This window comes from Oryzias melastigma, linkage group LG5 (genome assembly GCF_002922805.2).
Source record: "Oryzias melastigma strain HK-1 linkage group LG5, ASM292280v2, whole genome shotgun sequence".
Classification (NCBI taxonomy): Eukaryota; Metazoa; Chordata; class Actinopteri; order Beloniformes; family Adrianichthyidae; genus Oryzias; species Oryzias melastigma.
The window spans coordinates 13,854,190-13,860,189 of record NC_050516.1 but is presented as its reverse complement, the minus strand read 5'-3'; the positions used below and the strand labels follow the sequence as shown (position 1 = coordinate 13,860,189).

Sequence of the window (6,000 nt, the reverse complement as noted above, 5' to 3'; positions counted from 1 at the left end):
AAATTAACTGCGTGACTAACAACTGTTGTTAGATAAACTACGAAGAAGTTAAATATATATTTTTAATCTGAAAGTTTTTGCCTTATTCTTCAATTACAATTGCACTTTTGGTGAAATACAGGCTGTCTTTGGGTGAAAAATGGGCAAAGCTGCAGAAATCATCAAGATCAGAGACCACTCGATGAGCCCATAGAGCAAAAACGTAAAAACGCTTTAGCAACACATCAGGGTAAGTTAGAAAGAAGTAGGTGAGACACAGGCAGAATCAGTGGCAGACTTACCATTAGGCAACGATAGGCGATTGCCCCAAGCGGAATACTTAAAAAAGCAAAAAATGTGTTGCTGCACTTCCTAAAGTGCAGGAAGACATAATATGAAAAGTAACAACATAATTAAATGTTATGAAACAAAAAAAAGGTTGAAAAAATGAAAAAAGTTCCATGTAAAATTCAGATTATTCAAGTAATTGATAAATGATTCTGTTCTTGTGAAATGCTGACTTTTTCCTCATCATTTTACCACACGCATGAAAATTGTGTGTTCAATTTTCATGATGTCTTTTGAGGTGGCTGTACAATCCTCAGAGAAACTGCTAGACGCACCTGCACCCTCTAAAAAATCCCTCAGCTATATTTTTTTCTGTTGAAAAATCATTCCTACTGGTCTTTTAACTATGATTATGCATTTTTTTAGCCAAACTCAAACAGCATCTGCCGTTTTTTTTTTTTTTAAACATTTTCTGCAAGGCGGCAAGAGTTCATTCGAAATTTGCCTCTGTGTTGTGGGCGGGACTACTGATGAAGAAGTTCGCCTTGGCTTATTTCCCATCAATATTTTGTTTACACCACACCCCTAGCTTAAAGCACCTCACAAGCTCAAGCTAACATTAGCTTAACAAAAAAACTAGAACAATATCGCAGGTGTCCAGCAATACAGCTAGAGCCAGATGGCAGCTCGGACGAGGAAAATGAAGACGTTAATGGATCTATTTGTCATGGCAGTTGCTGCATCATAAACCTGAGCTTTTTCAGACTGCGGGTTTTGTCAACACCTGATCCATCACAATTTTTACTCAGAAATACAGTTTTAATCTTAAATAATTTTACACATGTTCTCCATTATGAGAAAAATGCTACAAAAACATGTTAAAAAAACAATTTTCATTAGAATGGGTCTTTAAGGTGCAGGTGATTATCCATATGAACCTCCAAGGGCCTGGACAACCCAAAAACCTACTGCACCCGTATGGGTCAACCCCTCATACGGGTGCATGGGACTAACCCTGGGTTGAGACGGCTAGCGTTACAGCTCAGGTGCGATGTCTAGCTACAGCCAATGGCTCACATTAGCTATTTGATGGCTGCAGCCACAGGCTCTGATGCCGACTTCGCAAAACTCCAAACTCACAAATGTTCACGCTCATCCCCCCTATGTTTTGCTGCGGTTCAGCTGCGTCGTCCGACAAAAATTTGAACGGATTCGCAGCGCCGCAGAGGCCTGACCGCAGACGCAGGACGTGAACACCTGCAGTGGGATTTCCTCTCGCACTTTTACAATTACCTAAAGACTTCGGCGCTCGCATCGGAGCTGTAACGCTAGCGGTGTGAACCCGGGTTAAGGCATTAATAGACTGGAGTCCATAAACAGGACATGACACCACCTCTTCCCGTCTAATCCTAACTTTTACCTGCAAAATGGAGGGAAAAAAATACAATTTGGATAAGAATTTACTAAGCAGGATTTACTGAGATTTTTTTTAGATTGTACTGATTATGACCCAGAAGTCTGCTTTGAATTTGCTGCTAAGTTAAAATCCAAACAGGTTTGACTTCCAGACCTCCAGGTCATGGAAATGCAGCGTGATGGAAGCTGATAGAAATCGAATGGTTTTGATCTGGGTCTGTGATGTCACAGAACCCTGCAGGTTCTTTGACTGACAGACATACAGATGAAGTGGAGCACCTGTACGTCGAGTTATCCAAACTAGAATCCATAGAATTGTTTGCTTTTCAGATTTCTGAGATTGTTAATGAACAATTGTCTCTAATAATATTTCTCCCCTGTCGGTTCTACATTATTTGTTTCTAAACATAATGCAAAAAGAGATAAGCACTGAAGCTGTTTTGAAACCATAACAGAAAATGAGACCCATAAAGGAGCAGCAGGCGTTTCCTGTGTTGCTCCTGTGCGATTGTATTGTGAGGACGCGGATCAACGGTTGTGCGCTCGCTGGAACTCGTGTGGTCTTTGTGTAATTAGCCCTGTCAGTCTGCCCTTCTGTTGGTTCGTAATTAAAGGAAACACAATGCACTGGCGTGTTGATGTGGAGCACAGGCGGTGACATTTTCCAAACGGAGTGCTGTGACTCACTTCAGGCGTTTCCATTTTCTCTTCATCTTCCTCCTCCTCATCTCCGCTACATCTGAACCAGACAACTGCTGTCTGTCTCCGAGAAAATCCTTTTCAAATGTTAACCATTTCTCAAAACAAAACACAAAACAAACTCGATTTAGGACAGTTGTGAGTGAATTACGGAGGAAAACTTCCTCCCTTTGTGAAAAGAGTTTTCTAAACTTGAGCCTCAAACAGGTCAGTCAGCTGCTGAGTCGGCAGAAGGACGACAAAAGCTTGATTTTTGCTTATGTTGCCTATAAGGAACAAAAGATCAGACTCAAGCTTCCTGGAACTTACTGCATCTGCAAACAAACACAAATGCTGTTAATGCTGGAGATCCTTTTAAATTATCCTAAACACAATTATGCAGAAAAAAGCTATTAAAATGCAAATTATAAAACACATTTTTGCTTGTTTGTTTCAAATTAAAGGATAATCTTATTTTAGTTTTTGCTTAGGATACACAATATTGGATTTTTGCAGACAGCTGACAAGTCTTATCACATGATGAATGATGAAGTTGCAGATAATCTGACATTTGTACAACAAACCTCAAAACATATCCCTCTAATCTATTTGTTTGTAAATGTAATCATGTTTTATGATAAAATTAAATCTCTTGAGTTTTGAGCAAATACTTGTAAATTGTTTCAGGGCAGCTGAAGCATTTATGGTTTAAGCAAATTCTGTTAAAACGTATGAGAAAAAAAATATTCGTCTTCTATCCTAATAGAGTATTAGTGTTTTGTTGAATTCTGTAGTTTGAAATTCATTTGTTATATTCATTTTTAATAGAATTGATACATTTGTGAATTTCTTGAGGATTGAACAGAAAAATCTGAATTTATCCACAAAACCAGTTTGGACTGTGGTGTCGGGAAAGCGGGTTTCCTGCCTCCTGGGTTGTTTGACAGAGCAGAACAGGTGAAGGTCGCTCTGTGTGAGCTGTCGGGCCGCTTGAATGTCACAGCGGATTCAGCAGGAAAGGTCATTGTTTGTCTTGCTCAGAGTTAATTTCTGCAGAATGCAGCTGACCTATCCGGCGACCCCACCACATCTCCAAGCCTGGAATCTGCTCAGCCACAGTCACCTCGCATGCTTACATTTACAGACATTTTTTTTTAAGTTTATATACAAATACTATTTTTTAGTTGCATATAAAGAAACTTTGTTTCTCATTAAACAGTCTTCCTTTTTGTTCAGATTAAGATGTTTTTTTTTGTCTTCTTGGTATTTTGTCTTGGTTTCTGTTTATATGAACATTATTCAAAATCGTATCCCATTCTGCTTTGCAGTGACTTTAAATTTGTCCAAAATTCATTTTTGCCATGTTTGCCTTGATCCCATGTAAAAACGAACATCTCCATGGCAGTATCTCAAGTCCTACATCAGAGACCTTCTCAGATTCATTTTTTTAAATCTATTTTAAAAGCGTTTTCATTAGTTATAATCATGAGGTTTTTACCCAAAATAAAAAATAAAATAAAAACGTATGTCATTTTCTAGGATAACGATCTCAGACTCAATTGCACAGGGGACCAAAATCCAAAACACACCTTATGTTGTGGGCCGAACAGGAAAAGCATTTATTGAACACACTAAAACTACATTTTTTAAACTTTAAAAATGTTACTTTTTAATACAACTATAAATAAAGTCAGGCGGGAATATTATTCCAGAATAAATCAACTTAAACCTTAAATAACTTTCAATATTTTACAATCTATAAATATACATTTTGTCAAAATTATACAAGTTACACAAGATAACATCAGGCCATTAATAATAATAAAATAAAATAATCTGAAGACCTGGGCCTTGACTTTGACACATATTCTAGGACATAGTTTCTGCAGAGCGACAGTACTTTATTACAAATTTGCAGCAGAATTGTGGGCGGAACCATTGGTGTGGAGCAACCCCCCTACCCCTTCCCCTCCCCATTGCTGAGAACTTGAAGAAGGGATCTTGTGGCCCACCAGTCACAAAAAAGTTCTTATTTTCCAATAGCTTGTTTTTTGTTTTGTTTTTTGCTCCTGATTCACAACAATTTGAATAATTAAATACTCGGAAATGCAGTTTTGAATTTAACTTTCTTTATAAATGAAAAATGCCAAAAGAATATGTTCAAAACACCAACAACCTGTGCTTCTCTGTTCAGGATCTAAAATACAAACCCAAAAATAAAGCTAAGATTGAACAAAAGAATCCAAATATTGCATTAACATACTATGTAGTATCTCCACTGTTACCATTTATGCTTAATAAAGCATTAAGTTTATTTTCTAGTATTTGAGTGGGAAATTAAGTTTGGTAAATTGAATCCAGGAATGAGAATAAGTTCAAACCGAAGTGTGACCCAATTGCTTTGGAGAAGGGAGCAGGCCCTGAAAGCTTCTCTGGGAAAGATGGACGATGACAGACTGAACTGAGTGATGCTTTGTAAGAGAAAGAGCTGAGACTGGAGAGAGGAGGAAGGGAGGAAAGGTCATTAGAGGGAGGAACAGTGATCAAGGGCAGATCTCTTTTATGCGTCCCTAAACCCACATCACCATTTACTGGACGGTCATCTGAAGAGACGGATTTACCAAACAGATGGGGTTTCAAGGGAGACTGCAGACCCGAGACTAGATTAATGAGACAGATTAATAGAGTCCAGTTTATCTGGAGCTTTGTCATCCAAAGATTCACGATAACTCCTCAATTCTGACCCAACAAAGGCTTTTATCAGTTACCTGACTCCTCTGGTTCTGAAACATTTCTGAAAATTCCAAGGTTCAATGAGGTGTTCAAACAATGGAAGTTAAAGAAATTATTTTGGAAAATTTGTTACTAAATACAACTGTCTAAGTTGTGATCAAGTTCATGTATCATCCTTGATCAAAGGGACTATTTTAGTGAGACATAATAACTTTTGAGTATTTTTCTTAAATATATAGTGTTTTACATGTATTATTTCTTTATTAATTTATTGCTAGATTTTGAGTGACAATCATAAGTGAAAATTGACTAAAATTAAGATGCATCTTCAGTAAAATTAAACCTAATAAATTACTGTTTTAATATTTGGCGTTAAATGAGTATGCATTGAACAATTTAATGTGTAAAGAAGAAAAAAATTACAAAAAAGGATCTTGATCTTTAGTGAGGGTATGTCGCAGGCGGTTCAGACCAAAGGTTGAAGCAAGCAAGCTAAGGAAACTGCTGAAAAACCAAAAAAACATTGCACCAACAGCGAAGCACGGTGGTGGAGGTCATATGGTGTGGGCTTGTTTTTGACTTCGATTCAAGATGAATTCCTGTCAGAATAGATTTATGATCCATGCAGAGCTGCAGACTGAGGATTGACAATGCGAGTAGCAAATTTCAAACTAGAGGAGAACCATGATGATCATTTTATACGTTGATGTGGTGAGGCTCACGTCTTTTCATTGCTCCTCCGAAAGAAACTGTGATTGAATCCTGAAAAGATTATGAGAATCTCCGTGCTTCCAGCATCTTCATGCCATGGTGGATCATGGATTCAGACGTGGCTTTCATCTGCCAGCAACAGTAGTCTCCTCTCTGACTCCTGTAAACTGTTCTGGTCTCGGTGTGGGATTTGTC

At 37.9% G+C, this 6,000-nt stretch overlaps 1 protein-coding gene across 4 annotated transcripts in view; it reads left to right on the top strand.

The window, feature by feature from the left end:
* LOC112144882 (E3 ubiquitin-protein ligase RNF123) overlaps positions 1 to 6,000 on the top strand; it is an 87,796-nt gene that overhangs the window by 56,449 nt on the left and 25,347 nt on the right. The gene's annotated exons all lie outside the window — the stretch shown is intronic.